Genomic DNA, 17894 nt, shown 5'->3' with positions numbered 1-17894 from the left:
CTGTTAATGCCACAGTATGAAAATAGTCGGTCGAATGGTTACTCACCCGAACGTTTTGTCCAGTATCAACCAAGTACCTCAGGAGTTTGTATTATATGGGTAAACCTCCTTACTCGGGATAAGTGGAGGAGTTATACAGGGGAGAGAAAACTTAAACTTCAAAAGCTTAAACTTGGTATGAACGTATGAAAATACATTGAAACTTGAACGACTCTGTGAAATGAGATAATGCGGGAAAATTAGGGAGTGAAGAAGTTTGTCTACTATGCTGGTGCAAATTTGATTATTTTTTTTTCTCGAGAAATAAGGAAAAATGGCTTTTCCCACGAATATCGAACTATTTCTTGTATCATAGTGTGTGATAAAAAAACATTGACAGTGATATGGGTAAAAAGGGAACGTTGGTGTACACCACGATGGCAAATGTCTTTTTAAATTTTTCTCTACAATTAATTCTCAACCAGACTATGAACAATTATTAAAAATATCAATATGAAACTTTCATTCATGTTTTCCGTCCGAATGACGGCAAAAGTGGTTTCTAAAATGGTTCAAAAATTTTTTTAATTCTTGAACTTTTATCATCAAACCCAAAATCCAATTATGCCGACTTGTTTTTCGACTTCTGTCAAGATTTATGGTCTTTCGATACACTATGCAAACTATAATTACATCATAGTTCTGCTAATATATAGAGATAATATAGACGTATAGTGTTCTGTAGCACTTCTTATTTTCGTTAGTATTGTCCGTGCCCAAAAGTCCTTCCCATTCTTCCACTTTTTCCCTTCAACTTCAAAAACTAATGCCGCAGTCATTTAATGACCCGGCAATCCACCACTCCTCGACCCATAAAAATTTATCATCCCCCAAGGGCATTAAACCTCTCCCTCAATTTTAATTACTGTATCCTTTGACATTTATACGCGTTTAAAGTCTACGTGTACCATGTGCTGAGTCAGCGTGTTAGCAATGAGTGAAGTCTACACCAAGTGGGTGCGAAGACAGTGTGGTTTTTCAGTAACTTGCGTAGATGAGATCAAATAAGGTGTGAGATGGGGGGGGGGGCAGTAGAGCTGGGATAAAAATGGGTGAGGTAAGGAAGGATAGCCAAGCCCATTACCCAAGAAATAAAAAAAATAGCTCGTGTTGGTCGACTGGATTTATACAGTTGACTCAAGAAAAAAAAAAAACATTGAAAAGTCCTTCTGAATAAAATGGAATTAAATCAAATGAAATTCAATTTTAAATCTCCAAACAGGGTAATAGCTTAATCCAGAAAGGTGTATTATCTATTTATCCTGGTTGAACATTATTTAAGTGAATATATGACTGATCTTGTTGATTTACCATTCATAACTATGTCGGTATAAATAATTTTTTTTTTACTTTCAATCCGCTAAAATTATTATTCACCAACATCGACAAAAACGTAGGTAGATTTTGTATTAATCGACAAACCTCGTCCACTGCCATCCCTTTTTTATGAATCAAAAAGGTAAATTTTTGAAATACTTGACAGGCAGTTTTATGATTGCACGCCATAGTAAAAGAGGCAATGAATAATGCGAAGGAATTCACGTTTATAATTCATGGGGACCAGCCAACCTGTCGGAAAATTTAATACCCACCAGCCACCGGACGTGCGGGTGCATGAGCGTTCGGTCTCTGGCCCTAGGATCCCCCACGTACATTGAACGTAAAAGAAAAAGGTAAATGATGAAGGGAGGAGGAAGGATTTTCCATCAGCGTGCGGCCTGAGTTGGGATATGACAGTGGGGCCTGCACTGGGTACCCTCTACTCACCATTCTCACAATTCCGTCCTTGCCATCTACGATAATTTTCCAAGTCCCTTTGTCAAGCACGCTCGCACGAATTCCGAGGATGCTCAGGTAAATGCCAACGGTAGTGGAGGAACTGGTCAAGATATTGTTCTGCGACATGAGGAACATTTGTGGTATTACTAAAGGTCTTTAAAGATTTTTTAATAAATAAAGTCTCAGCAATCTGTAATTTTCAAGTCAAAATATTCGACTCCGAAGGATCTTCTCTTAGTCGCCTCCTTTTTTTCTATCTACAAGAAATGATAAATGAGAGCTGTTGAACGAGCAATCCCAGTAGTTTTTTATTCATCTGCTTTATATTTTTCAACTTCAATATCTTGAAAAAATTTATCCATATATACGCGACGATTTATTGAAATTGGTTACTCTCGAAATTCCTTGAAATTTTTTGTCGTTCCTTTGGTTCCATTTTGGATGAAAAATCTTCAAGGCTCGACGAAGTTGTGCATGACACTCTTTGTTTTGTTGTCACGTGTAGCATTTAAATGGATTCCCCTGTGTGTGTGTGTGTGTGTGTGTGTGTATGTCCTTGCGTGATAATTCGTGAAATTACAGTAAACGCCCTCACGTACTTATTTTTTCCCTCTTCCTTTGCTCCTCTCGTTTCTGACTCGTTACGTGGCGCAAAAAATAAAGGGGAAAATGTTGCTCGAGTATGCATTGTATGCTAAATAAAAGGAATGTGATAATCATAATCGTTTGAGAGTTAAGGATTTTCCGGTGTTTATTTTTTTTTGGTTAATGAGCGGAGAGATTGGTCAGGATCAAGCCTATTTTTCTTTTAATAGTATTAAATTGAAAAAAAAAGTTAGATGAGTTTAGTTTGAGAAGAATAAATGAATAAGAATTTCAAAAATCTAAAAAATTAATGATGTTCAATTTTTTCCCTCAATACGCATGCTTGATTTGAGGTGACGAGTGAACACGTGAGTCATTCCATGCGTGAGACACGAAACATGTCGCACGTAAGTATAAAAATTATGTTGAATAATGTTTTTACTTGCCTATTCGGCGCTTGCGTGTTAGAGCGGTGATTCGCGCTTTATTAGAATCACGAATGTGTCATTAATAAATCCTACCAGGTTGTTGTATTTCTGTTGACGTTCGTACGTGGCGGTGTTGGAAAATGGCTCAAGTCCCCTCATTTTATCTCGTCGAGTGTCTTTTTTAGACTCATCTCACTGACTTGGCTCGCGATTTTTTTGTTCGACCTTTTCGGTGATATTTACCCTCGCTTCCTTGACATTTAAGATTTTTTACTGTCTGGGAGAGTCGATTATGTGATTACGAGAGCGGAATGCATTTCCGGTGTAGCAATTATTTCTTCTGTTTAAATCATCGATTTTATTAAGTTACTTATGTAAATATTCTTTAGCACTGTAGAGGTGCATTGATTATTTATCGTTGACAGCAATTCAAAGAAAATGAGAATAAAGGAAATTATTTTTTAACTCGCACCGAAAATAGTTAAATATAAATTATCACAAGGGTTATATTCAGACTGGGTTTCAAAATATAATCAGCGAGTGAAGTAAAATTTAATAAAAATACTATTCCAAGATTCCTTCCATAAAAATAAATGAATCATCGTAGGAACAACACGTCACTACATAAATTTACTTTAAGCCTGAAATAACTCTTTAGCTTCATAATAATGAGCAATTTTGGAAGAAAATTTAAGGAGAAAGTTCTCATTTGAAATTTATTTTCATAGACATGCTAGTAATGGAGATGTTTCATAGATAATCTTGCTCTGACGTAGAATTCCATTCTAATGAGTCTTTAATGATAATGAGGGCCAAGTGAATCATAAAACTTGGGTCAAAATCTATGTTTAATAGAATCGATATCTATTTTGAAAATAGGCGTTCTAGAGATTTTTTTTGTTTAACAATAAATCATTTTTTTCTTTCTCAATATGCATTCATCTCCATTGTTGATTATCAAAAAACTGAATTTCACGATAATCTCAAAATTTATAGTTAGTTAATTTTTCATGATCAACGGTGATTGAATTGCCATACCAATCTCACAAAATTATGCGGCACTTTCAATAGAGTTTTTATTCTTGAAAATTTAGAAGAAAAAAAATCCTTATTTTTTGCCATTTTCAGTATTGTTATTCTTGTATAAATCTGAGAAATCAAATTTTCTGGAACATTCGAGTGATTGTTTTCATGTTAAGAATTTCTTTATTTTTTCAAAGTATATTGATATTTTTTCCTTATTATTTTTTTCATTTCAATGTCAAGAGTCAGTCCCTAAAATTCCAGTTTTTACTATAAAGGAAGGTTAATTATACTTAAGTGATGGTTTCTATGACCTCCACTTCCCTATAATTACCACCAAATACATATATCTGGACTTGCCGAATCCTGGAATGAGAAGATCGAATGCGTGACGTGATCGATTGAGCGTGAAATACCCGCACTATTTTGTTCCACTCTACCGCGTGTGACAAATATCCTATTTGACGAATGTATAATTGAAAAAAAAAATCTTTTTCCCACTTTTGCTGGCCGATTTTTTTCCTCTTCCGTTCGTTATGCTGTAATGAGAACACGCTTGGATGACGTGCATTGGGCTTGGGGAGATGGGGAACGTTTAACCGTTAACATTTGTTTGGAGGAATGAGTTGAGCTGCACAACCGCATTGATGCATTGCTCTCTGGTGGCAGGTACCCTGTGTACGCTCATCCTGAAAAATGACTGTGGTAATTTTACCCCAGGTGTATATAAAGAACAAATCTATCCCCGCAATCCACATCATTACCACTTTACGAGGTTTCTGTGTTGTATAGGTCTGTTTTAAACTCACAATTCATTTGTACTGTCTCAGTGTTTTTAATGTCGGCATCACATTTGAAATAATTTCGGAGACTAGATTTTGTCGAGATTATTATTTTCACGAGATTAGAGATATATTCGAGGGGTGATGTAATGTCTTTCGAAAATGATATAGAGACTATCTCTTTCGATTTCTCACAATGAAATTACTATTTATTTTCTTAGCACATGTTTGTTTGTTTAGTATTTCCATTAAAAATTCAATGATCCTTCCATTCTTGAGTTGGAAAATCATATTAATTACTAAAGAATTATATCATCAGCTACGAAATGGTATTGTTAAGAAATCATCGATCATGACGCTCATTGTTTTAACCATCTCATGTTAAAACCTTTGCATTCCACTGATGTTATTATTAAAGCTTCTGTACGAAAAAATCGATTGCCCAAGTTTCAGTTAACCTCACAGTCCCCATTGTCAGAAACAAATTTGCCACTATTTTTTTTCTCATTTTCGAAATGTGAAATTCCATTGATTTCAACTCGTCGCAGAAGCGTGGGAAAAATTCATTAAAAACAACTGACTTTTGAAAAGAACTAAGATAATTGCATCAACTTTTTCGCTCGAACATGACTCTCACTCTCAGCTGCTCCATTTCCATTGGATTCACAAAGTTGAATGAAGAATTCTTCAATAACGTCTTGAATAATTTTTCCCCCAGTTTTTGATCGTGGAAAGTCGAGCAATTCACAAGTTTGACAGCTCCAATTGTATTTATCTTAGTGAATTTTTACTATTTTACTGCAGTTTCAATAATGCAGCACCATTATTTTTTACTTATCCTTCACAATGGGATGAATTTACTCCCCCCCCCCCCCCGTTTTACTAACTTGTGTCAAACAAACATTCTGCCTAACAGCTCTGGTAGACGAGGCGACAATATCGTGTCGGATTGCGGAGACCGATTTTAATTCTTTCCTAAATTATTGACATAACCTGCCCAACTGTTCGGTTGTTTGCAGTAGTGCATCATCGTATCTTCAATTTGTCGTCCAATAGTTTTTTTGATTTATCGAGTTGAGACTATTCTGAGGGATAATCGGAAGTCCAGGTGAGTGGCGACACAATTCGAAGAGGGGTTTATTTGAATGGTATAGATTATGAAACTTTTGTTCGTACTTGAACTTGAACTTTTTATTTCATTGCTTGCCTTTGACACAGCCCTATAGGCATTTGGACATTTTTTCTTTACGAAAAACATTCTTATTTTGAAGGCATAGTGGAAAATTTAGCGAGACGCGGTAATTAATATAAAACTTTTACGTCTCTCTCGATAAATGAAAAAAAAAATACTCAGGACTCTTGAAATAATTAGGTAGTTGTGAAAAATATATAGATGTATCATAAGTATCTTTCATTTGAAAAACAAAATTTATTCTACAACAAGACTTTGCATTCGATGAATGCAATTTACTCATCTTACAAAGAAAAGTTGAGAACAAAATCGTAAAATGAATTACCATAATATAATATTATGGCGGTCGCACATAAACTACTGAGTTACTTCATCTGAAGCACTCCAATCTACATTATTTTCCTCAATTAATATAGTTCCCTGAGTGAAATGAATTGAAACGTCACAATCAGAAGAATCTGTACTTCAACAGTCATAACAGGTGGTCAAACGCTCGGTGGTGTCGGAAATATTCCTTTCCTCCATAATGGAACATTCATTATTCACGCTTAACTTGTTGTCACTGTGATAATCACGATATTCCTGCGTCGAAACTTTTCATTCCCCTCCCCCCGTTCTACAACAGCTTCAGTCACGGAAGTTAATCGTAAAAAGTGCTTTATCATCCTTCGATTCAGTGTATTGATAGAGAATTTACAATAATGTCAGTGGGTTGGAGATTTTCCGGTCTGTTCTCTTTCATTTCAATAGGAGTGAAATTCAGGTGATAAATCGACATTCGCGGATGGAAAGATTTGTGAGGAAAAAAAATTCAATTTGATTGGCAAATTTATCTGAATTGCGGCGTAATTTTGACTATGGAAAATGCTGATTAAATAGTATGTATTTAAATAATGATAAATAGATGGAGAAGAGCTTTTGATTTCCTGTGGAATAAGTAGTGTTCTGTATAAAGCAGCAAAATTATGATTTCAACAGTTTCATTTGGAAGCATAACCAAGAGATTTAAGAAGATTTGGTAAAATCGCACAGCATTTTTACAGCATCTCTCCGTAGAGGTAAGGACTTGCAGCAGAAAGAAGGGAAAAAAATTAAAAGAGAGAGAAGAGAAAAAAACAAATTTCCTATTCATATGCACTAGAGTCTGAAGTGCCAGTCCCGTGACTATAAAGTCCTTTTTACGGGTAAGCTTTTACCTCGACGCCGCTTTATTACGTAGGTCCAACCTCCAGGGACAAACTTTGTTTAACACGACATCTCTACATTTCCTCCTACACTTGGACTTGTACCTATGTGTGCGATGCACCAAGCACAGAGATACAAGGAACCGTACACCTCCGCAGAAGAATATCTGGACGTTGGGAGTAAAGTTGGCTGTTGTGCATATTCACTGGGCATACTCAGTTGAGGGGAGTAAAGAGACTAGATAGGCTAGAACAGAGGCTTTGATCTCGAGGTTCAGGTGACCTCGATCGGTACGTGCGATGGTCGATTCTGGTAGCGTGGACGGTGATGAGGGCCTTGAATTCTATAGTGGCAATCTCGTCATTAAAGGGATACGTTGAATGACCATCTTTCTTTTCTTTCTCTTATGATTTTCAGTCAATTTTCTAGCTGGCGAGGTAAAACAACATTTTCAACACGGGCTGAACGTAACAGCGGATATACTTGTCATTTTGGGATGAAGGGCTTTATTTGATTTGAATATTTCTAGGCATTTTGCCTCATGCTACAAACCCCCAATTTCAATACCAAAAGTATAACTTTTTTTTAATGATTCAAAAAACATTTCCGATCGATAAAACCTGGAAAAAACCCCTCTCAACCAATTCGCACGAAACTCAATGCCCACATTTTTCCATTAGCGGTGAAAGAGGCGCGATAATCGCTACAACTCTAAAGGTATCCGCATTCACGAGTTGCACATAGAGTACACTCGACATCACGAAAAGCCTTTACCCTCTCTATACTCGTGTCGTTGCACAGATCGTTCTCCTTCCGGGCGTTCAGGTACTTTTTCCCTGTTTCCCCTTATTCTCAAAGTGTTGCAGAAGGTACGAAACAAAAGAGACAGTGAGGAGGTTGAGGAGGGTTTAAAAAATAAAGTAAAGAGTGTAAGAGGAGAACAGATAGACGAGAGTTCCGACGTTTTTACGTTTTCGACTTTTACATTATTGCACTCTTGTGGAGCAAATGGTGCTCGAGAAATATAAGCGTATGTACATACCCACAAGTCGACCGCGGACTGCCTGAATCCCTTCTTTTTTTATGCTTTATTCTTCTCCTCATTCCTTTTCATTCTCCTCGGTGATGTAGAGTGCATTATGGGATGTGTGTTGTGGGTTTGAAAAAAAAAAATACAAACGTTTGTCATGTACACGTGCAATGCGCGTGTCTGCGGAAGAATGGAATGGTGGAGACGAGAATGAAACGGTGCAAGTGGAAAAATTGCCAGTTGCCGTTTTAGAGATGCACACAAGCGACACACGGTAATGGAGATAGCACGTGAGGATTTCTCTTTGCGTCTTGATGGGTGTGAGGTTCTCTGAGGGTTGCTTCTTTGATAACACTCTCGTAGTCATTTCAAGTGGATAGGCAAATTTCAAGTTTTTTAGGTCGAAATGGCAAGGAAAGTAGAACTTATGGATTCGGTAAGTGATTTTTTTCACCAATTTGGTGGGAACAATTTTTGACTGAAGTTCGTCATTTAAAATTCAAATTTTTGAGTCAAGTCGACCTAGTCCCACATTTTTGCATTGTTAAAAAGTGATAAAATATTGGTTTTGTTCCAATCCTTCCGACAGTAGATGCATTTTATTTCTTAGACTCTTATCATATGAAAAACTCATTTAGAAAAACCCAGTTGAATTGATTGACCAGTTCAAAATATTTTCCATAATGAATGGTCAATAATATTATAAATGAATAATGGTCTTCCCTATCCGCTACTTTCAGCCTCTCTTATTGCAAATCTCCTCTTTAAATTTTTCCCCGATAATTTTCCTCTCAATTTCCCCAACTTGTCAAAGATTGGAAGAAAATCTGGGAATCCCTTCTGCAATCACAAATTTTCCATTTCTCTTTCCTCATTTATTATGAGAACTATTTTGCGTCGTTGCCCATATAAATCCCTTCGCATCCATGGCAAATAAAATAAAGAAAGGGTACTTTTATCTCTCAACATAACGATTTTAGGGGAAATTGAGAGCCATCGTAATGGAGTCACCTGTCGCCCAAAGGTAACAACCACCATCTCGCCACTGCTATCACACAATGTTAAGTTTCAAATCGATCGCCAGGGGGTCGGCGGGGGGGGGGGATACAGACGGTACGGACGGTGGGGCTGAAAATATAGGAGAGCCCGTCGAATCGCCGTTCCGAGGTTCTCGAGGCATTATTCATATAACGAAACGACTCCCGTGAGGGCTTCCTCTCCACTCAGTCCGACAAAGTTCCTGACGTTCTCTCACCGGGCCCGTCACGAACGACACGCCTTCACTATATGCCTTCGTATTATATTTATAGTAACAAGAAAGTTGCGGCTACCGAGGAGTCACCCCACTGTAATTGCATTGACGATAAAAAATGTTATAATGGGGAGTATGTAGATGAGGGCAAATATTCTGATGACTCCGTACGACGAATTTAATATGCATTAGGATGCAGTTGCAGTGGATTTTTTTTCTTTCGTTGGGGTTTTTGTCCTCATTAAAGGATTGGAGAGTTTAGCACTCTGCAGATTGCGGACAACTCTTTTTGGTTAGTCAATTTGTCCGGGGCTAAGGGGAGGGAGAGTAAGTTTTTTAGTGGAATTTTTTAAATAGTCTTGTGGAGTGCTTGAGTGACATTTTTTTTTAATTTCTTAAAACTTTTCTCATTTATGTCAATCAGATAAATATCTCATGCATTCTGAATGGAAGATATAATACGGTGATGATAGACGATAAATTTGCTCTATTTGAGAACGTAATTTTGTAATTTTATTAATTGATAAAGTCATCATTTGGGTCAACGTACTATCTTTGATCTTAAACAAAAAATCTATGTTTATATGATAATTTTGTGTAATAATGGAATCTTTTATAAATTGTTTATTCTGATCCATCATTCAATTATCAACAAACAAATTATCTGTGAATTCTCAAGGAAAAATTATGAGCCATTGAAAAACTATCTCTCTCTCTCTCTCTTTCGAAAAACGAAGAGAAACCCTATCGATTTATTTTCTTCTTTTATTCAACCGCAGAACTGTTATTACCTTTATTTAAAAAAAAAATAGAAAACCGGGAGTTCATTTTGCTCAGCCCTGAGTCCATCACTCGTCGATGATAGGGAAAAGGCTCTTGGTACTTGAACGGTCACGCCAAGATGTGGATCGTTGGCTACTCCTGCAGTAGAAAACGAAAAGAAGGAGATGACGAGGTAGCGAATGAGAACAAAAAATGAGCGAAATAAGAGCGAGTAAAAAAACAAATCTTCTCTCTAACGCCCCTTCCTCTTCACTTTTTCCCCTCTTCGACTCATTTCCGGTGGATGGCTCTAGACATGGTCGATCTCCTGGTCCCGCCATTTCTCTCTAAACAAAAAAGGAGCGGAAAAATGAAGGAGAAAAAGTGGAGAAATAAAAATTGAGGGTAAGAGGTGGATTGGATGCATCAGAAGAACACCGATTGAGGGAAGAAAAAGATGAAAAAAAAATACCAAACGAAAATTGGGTCGGGGCGCTTAATGATGCGGTGATAGGTCATGGAGATTCGATGTTGCGTCACAAATTTAAATAAAACCACCGATGCCCTGGGTTGCGAATGATTTCTAATTTTAGCATGTGAAGGGATAAAAGAGGAATAAAATTATCAGAAATGGCGAAGGAAACCGCATCAGATTTCATGACACATGAAAGTTGATAATGATTTTTTGTTTTTTTTTTCAAGTACATTTAATGTCATTTAACACTTAAAACAGGGAAAAAACCACCAATTTCGCGTAATATGAATTCTAGGAACTAAAAAAAATTGTGATGTTAAAAAATAAATCAATGAATCAATCGAGTTGCCACTCATTGATCAATGGAAATTGAGAATTACTGCTCAGTCAACTTCAAGTCGTGTATCTTCTTTTATAGTTAAGTATAAGTTAAGGAAAGAAAAAAAAAACATGAAAAATGTCTTTTCATCGCGTGTACCGACTCTACCAGAATTCTAGAAACAAACGGTTGAAGGTGGGGCACTTACTGGCGACCGAGTGAACATCACGAAGGGAAAGAAAAAGAGAAGAAATAAGATGGAATGAAGAACAGGGAGTGGAACGATAGAGAAAGAGAGAGAGAGAGAGAGAAAGATAAAAATAAATAAAAACGTGCAAACGTACGTGGCCAACGCCAATGAACTGCTGCAAACGTGAAGCGACTGGTGAGGGGTACACGCCCTCACCCAACCCTTTCGTGTGGTCTTGTCTTTTTCTTACCCAGCGCCAGTCGTCTTCTCGCTACGAGCTCGGAAAAGCGGAAAAGCTCGCCCTGCAACTGCTACTTGTATATAGCCAACTGCTTTTACCCCTCTAGCTTACATCTGCACGAATAGCACTTTTCACCACGAAAAAAAAAAAATGGCGGACGAGGAGGAGGGGGTACTGTACACATTTCACTCTTTCGTTCACCCTCTTTTTTTCTAATTCGTAACTACGTAGTCTCAATTTTGCTGTTACTGAAGCCAGTAGCTTTCATGAGTTTCTATTTTTTTTTCCATTTGGCTTGCGATATTATCGATATGGAAAATTTATGGTTGCAACGTGTTTCATTTTCCTAGAAGCACAATGACAAAATTTGTTTCCCTTCTGGGAGATTGAGGTAGGTCGGAAACACACGTTCACCATCATGCTAGGATTTGAAGCTGGTGGAGATTTGATGTTTGAATGTGTGTCTCTTTGGCAATTAAAACTTGTTGAATGTGCATTCACTGTAAGGAAATTTTCGAAATCTTCCGGTCTCTTTTTTCAATGCGTTATTGCGTTATCAATGTATTAATTCAATCAATTAATACGTGTTAAAGAGTTTAGATGAATTTTTGTTACAGCAATTTCTACAGAAACAGTATTGTTTTAGTACTAAAGACGAATCGTATAGATTAATAAAAAATAATGAAGGAAAAGTTGAAGGAAACCATAAATATGATATTTCAAAGAAAGAAAAGAATTTTAATAACTTAATTTGTTTTTGTTTCAGGTAAGCCTCGTCGATTATTATCTCCACCGAGTAACAAAAGGCTATTTCAATCCAGTGGTACGTACTCGAAACTCTCCTAAAATTCGTTTAGTCTTTGGATTATTACACTCGTAGACATCTCAAAATAAACTCCGAACGCCAACTGTAAAAGCCCATGCTATTGAGCCACGTGAGTAATAAAGCAGCCAGAATCCGACATGTGCTGAGGTTTTAAACTTTCCAGCTCCGTCGAATGTATACTCCAAGCCCCACAGCGAGTTGATATATTTATGCAGAGTAACTCCAACTGATGAGGGAGGAAGGGGGGGGGGAGAGAGAGAGAGAACAAAAAAATCATAGACAGACCCTCGTAAAAAATTCAAGACTAAATTTGACGCAAACAATTACTCTCTGTGTTAACAATCTGCCTTGCAAAAAATTTCACCTCCCCTTTAACTCCCCTCAATCTTCTTGCCTCCCGTCTTTTCTCGCCTACCTACCGTCTCGTTTCTCTTTCAACGGTTTTCAAGATTTTCCCACCAGTCGTCCATTTACCGTGAAAACCATAAAGCCAGGCACGCCGGACGGGTTATGAATAAATTTGTAAAAAGCCCTCGAGACTCCGAGAGTGATGCTAGACGGTATGTGTGCTGGTACCCCTCTGTGAACCGTATCACGTTGTTGAGATGAAAAAAAAAGGGGAAGGGGGTAAAAAACATGAGAAGGAGTGGAAGGAAAAGTCTTGGTCCACGGGAAAGTAAAAAAAAATCCAACTAGGAGAGTCGAATAAAATAAACGATTTTGGAGATGTTATATTAGCGATTAGTATTGCATAATTATGGAAGGGGTACAATTCTCGCTCCTTCTTTCACTCGAGTGATGAGAGTCGTATTATTTTGTGTGGAATGTATAAAGTTTTATAGAGTCAAGAAACATGATTACTGAAACAATTTGCCGAACCCGAAGAGATTTTTCTTTACAAAATAAAATTAATAACAATTTTCAAAAAATCACATTGCAATCATCTCTTGAATGTCAGTGGCTCATTAATGAAAAATCACGTCTATCAGTTGAAGTACTTACATTTCATTCACGTTTTCCTCAAAGCGCCCACCAGACCTTTCACGGAGAAAAAAAAAATCTCTTTTTATATGTAAGGCCAACTACACCTTGCAGGTAGCTTCAGGTCCCGCGGCAAACTGAAATTATTTAGTCCTCTGGATTTTCAATCCTCTCCAGCCCCGTGTCCCGGAATATTTTCTCCCTTATTTCCATCATTCGCTAACTTTACGCGAGCTTTCCGTTCAACTAACGAGTATACACTCCCTCTTCAACCCTCCGGGCACTGCTTTATCTACCGCTTTGGCGCGATTTCTTTCTTATACCTTTGTACTTCTTGGCACCCGTGTAGGGCCCTGAATTTTTACGATGTACGTGTTCACAATCTTAGGATTATAATCGTTATAGTGAATGCACGATACGCAACCACGCGATAGTTTATATCCTCATAGTTATAAATTAAGAAAATGAGAATAGCCCTCCGGGTTCTGTAGTGAGACTTTCATTTACATGGAAAATGCATTTTTTCCTGATTTCTTTTCTTCCTGGTACAGAATTTATCAAGTTGAAAAATGTTCCAAAGTTGTATTTTATACATAAAAGAAGTGATTTATTTGAGATCAATAAATTTTATGAATAAAGCATTTAGAATGAATTAAGAAATATCATGAAAATGAAGAGAAAAATCCTGCATAAAAATTTTATTTTTCTATGGGTTCCTCTTATTGAATTGAGTTACCAAAGGGTCATCATCGGTATATCGTGTATAAATGAAATCCTGGTACACAACATCCGATACAATACAATTAAACTGGTTGCCTACGCGACAAATAACATTGCCATAGTGAGGACGAATTTGCCTAGGCAAAGAGAGATCCACCGTTATCCGTGAAGGCGTGGAGGGTGGAGAGGGAAGGTAAAAAAGATAGCGAGGAATTGGCATTTTGCAGAGTTGAGGTGAAGGTATCCTGGATAAGATCGAGTATAACCGAGAGAAGGAGAGGTGGAAGTCTATTGCCGAGGGGCCGGAAGCGGCTGTACGGCTAAGCCGAGCGTAACGCTCTCTCTCTCTCTCTGTTCATAACCTCAGACGTTCGCGGCAAAGTGTGCGATCGCGCGCAGAGAGAACTTCTCTCAAAGTTCACGCAGGTTCATACACCGGCTTCTAATCCCCCTGCCTGCCTCCCTCGCTCGCTCTCCTTCGACCGGTACTTCCTCGTTCACCTGTACACATACATTTTATTTAATTAGATGTACCGGTTTTGAAGAAGAGGAATATAAAAATTGCCATGGGTTTTGCTTAGGCATAAAGGCTCGGAGAATTCATGGCGATTGTGACATTGTGAGGGATGAGATGCATACATTATCGCCAGAATTAAGGGGGATTTTCGGTAGAGGGTCCGGCGTTGATGCACTAGTTCTAAGGTTGCATTAGAGATTCGGATAGATAATTCAACTGAACAAAATTGCGGGTTTTGAAATTGTGAAAAACGCAGTTATTCAACTACCTTGTACATTGAATTCCGAACTTATTTGACTCAGTGACGCTAGCACAGCATTTATAGAAAAATAAATATTCACATTCCGTGAATCTCTCTTCACATTGAAATAAATTTTCTTCTGTCTTCGCATAAATACCCATTTTGCATTGGTATTAACATCCAGGCAAAAATAACCCAGTCGACTACGAATTCCTGCATGTGTGAATTTCTCAGTTTGCCCAGTTTATTTTCTCTCCTACCCACAGCGTTAAAAATAGGGTTATTTCTTGAAAGAGGAGAGAGCAGGGTAAAATGAAAATCCAATCTCATGAATTATTTCGACATAGAAGAGATTGAATAGCCAAACTTCTACGGCTATTTTTACGGATATTGCCACACAAGCAGAATCGTCTTGATATCACCACTGGTATAGTGCTGAGGTGGGTGAAATATGGCAGCATCATGGGTAGTTCAAAAGATATCAATTTGTCAGGCTACTTTTGGACTTTTTTTTCCACTCATCTTTGTGCAAAGTGTTGACACGCTTTTTTTATAACATTGGACTATTCTATTTGTACTCGGCAGGCATATTATCTTCGTCTTTCTTTTGCTTTCAAATTTTTACGTTGAGTCAACATGCTTACAACGATCACAAATATCTCATATCAAGAAAATAAATCGATACTAATTCTCCGAAGTGCAGTGAGAAGGTAGAGAGAAAAATTAAGATAATAATGACTGAACAGAGTCATAGCTCAGGACCCGCGGGAATGGGGCAAACTTGGTAGTGAATTTCGTTGAAAAGTGTCTCTCAGTGGAAGAACAAAGAATAAAAGGGGTGGTATATACGTGTGAGTTAAGGAGGAACAAAAGTAGTGCAATAAATTCTCCAAGGTGACTTTTTCGCACGAGAATAATTTCCCAAGTCGTGGAACTACGCTGTACAATTAGAACGGTAGCTCAGCGCCAAACGAAAAAGAAATACCAGGGGAGAAAAGCGTTTTATGTATTGTACAGTTAAGGGGCTACTCTGTGAAACTTTGACGGCTACTGACATATTCTCTTTATGGGAGAGAGGACGAGGAAAATTCTATAAACTCGTTCATTATGCTGGAATGAATATTCAGGGGATTTGATAACGAGGGGATGGCTTCATTCAACAGTGCCGTAATTTTGTGATTCTATTATTTTGCCGTTGCAAATTTTCAGGTGTATTAAATTCAGCATGGGTAAACATATATGGAAAATATTAGTTTGCGGACAATTGAAAATATTTTCACATAATGGCGAGTTAATGGATGATGGTAAAAAAATCTTAGGGAAGGATGAAAATTAATTAATTTAAAACCAAAAACCGTTGGAATTTTCTCTTTTCCATGAATCTTCAACAGATGGTAGCTAATAGCAGTCACATAACAATGGATTAATGGAGATATTAAAAAAACTACTTATTCCGGCGAAAGAAGAACAACACTGGTATTTGAGTGAATCAAGAGCTTCATGGAAAACTTGTATTGTGCTCTATCAAGGATACCACGAATAGTCTCAGACAATTTCTCTAACGAGCTCACGGTACAGTAGAGAAGGAATTCTTATAACAGTATATACTATAAACAACGAATGGAATTGAAAAGAAGCTGACTATACACAATCGGGAGTCGATGACGATGATAATAAAGCCCCCATTTATTTCCATATTTCTTCTGCTTTTGGAAGGTTTTTCACATTTTCCTTTTCATTCCCAATGAATGAAAAATGAACATCTCTCTCTCTCTCTCTCCAATATCCTGACAAATAGGTATACATACATATACTAGGATGATGAATTTTTCTCTGAAAAGTTTTGATTTTCAATATAACACTGTCCACTTAACTTTTCAGTTATAGAATGCTTTATCCATTACGAGTCGATTTAGGACTGCACTTGTAGAATGGTCATTAATATTGATTGGGCTATTGAAATCAATGGGAATTTATTGATTGACACACTGAGAGCACTATCGGCAATATCGTGCACTCAAACTTCTTGGATCAAATCTTGCTTGATACCACAAGCTGAAGAAACAAAAGGGAAATCCTAGAATAACCAAAAAACTCAGATAATATCAATTGATTCAAAATTTCGGCACAATATTTTTAGTACTTAAATAAATGTACTAAAAAAGAAATTGGCTGGCGTTAGATGTTCTGTTCCTAGCCGCCTTCAATAGTTCACTTCATACATAAAATATTAATTTCAATTTCGTTAGTTTACTCCGATGTCTTCATTATCCTGACGAGTTTAATCTCTTTGTAATGACTTAAACACGTGATTTATTAGCATTGTAAAAGCCGGTATACATTGCAATTACTGTGAAAAAAGGAATCTTGAAATTATAATTTTTTGTTTTCATTTCCACCTTAATGAACTTTCCCGCGCTATTGCATACGGAACTAGTAGAACATACAGCAATGCGATTTCCCGCCGATAAAAACTCATACCTCGCTCCTCTGTGTGCCGTTTTTTTTGTTATGAATATAATGCGAGAACGCATACATTGCACGTAATTAAAGGGGGGACAAATGCAATTCAGTGGAGTGTTTGAATTTTGTTCATTTTTATTGGGAATTTTTTTTTCTTTAATGTGAAACTACAGCGTCGATGATATTTTGTATTGTTCTATTCTCATTCGTTTGTAGTTTTGTCGTGGCTCTTTGCATATTTAAACTTCTTTGATGGTGGGATTTTTTAAAGGAAGGTAATAATGTTACTGTTTCACCATCCCAGGCCTCATCTACGGGTAATAATTTCAACAATGATTCATGTTTATTAATATATTTTCAAGCTGCGTAACTGTAATTTAGTTTGGAGTGTAAAAAAATTGGTTTCCAATCGCACTTTTTAATTATTAGATCTTTTTATTTGTGATAGATAAATACTTTTCCTATGGGATGATTGTGGTAAATATGGCATTGAATGAAGTTAATTATTAAAAACTCTTTTTATTTGAAATCCATAATTTGCATTAATTTTAAAACAAATCGTGAAATGTCGCTTCCGAACTACTGTCAAAAAGTATAATTTATTCACAATCCTGAGGAGGATAATAGAAATGTTATCGCCAACCATTACGCTGGATATGGCTCACGTTAACTTATTATGAAAGTGGAATTATCCATGACCAAGAGTCTGACACTCATGAGAAGGGATGATGATATGAATAGAATATTTGGGAGCCTTTAAAATAGAGAGAAAATAGCAGCGTTGATTAAGTATTATCGGTGCTGCCAAATATTTCTTTCACCACAGGATGGTGATTCTACAAAAATTTATTCAATTAATGATCA

General features: G+C 37.0%; 1 protein-coding gene across 8 annotated transcripts in view; it reads left to right on the top strand.

The window, feature by feature from the left end:
• Nucleotides 1-17894, top strand: part of LOC135173149 (semaphorin-1A-like) — a 101443-nt gene that overhangs the window by 11486 nt on the left and 72063 nt on the right. For 3 of the 8 annotated variants that reach the window (XM_064139836.1, XM_064139832.1, XM_064139833.1), the window contains exon 2: nt 12049-12105. The exons of 4 other annotated variants lie outside the window; for them this stretch is intronic. The gene's annotated coding sequence lies outside the window, so the exon portion shown is untranslated. Of the gene's footprint in view, nt 1-8369; nt 8480-12048; nt 12106-17894 lie in introns of those variants that run through there. One more of the 8 variants, XM_064139834.1, reaches the window with a different exon arrangement.

The sequence above is a fragment of the Diachasmimorpha longicaudata genome, chromosome 2, assembly GCF_034640455.1.
Source record: "Diachasmimorpha longicaudata isolate KC_UGA_2023 chromosome 2, iyDiaLong2, whole genome shotgun sequence".
Taxonomy (NCBI): Eukaryota; Metazoa; Arthropoda; class Insecta; order Hymenoptera; family Braconidae; genus Diachasmimorpha; species Diachasmimorpha longicaudata.
Note: the sequence above shows the minus strand (reverse complement) of the source record. Positions and strands in the feature narration are given on the sequence as shown.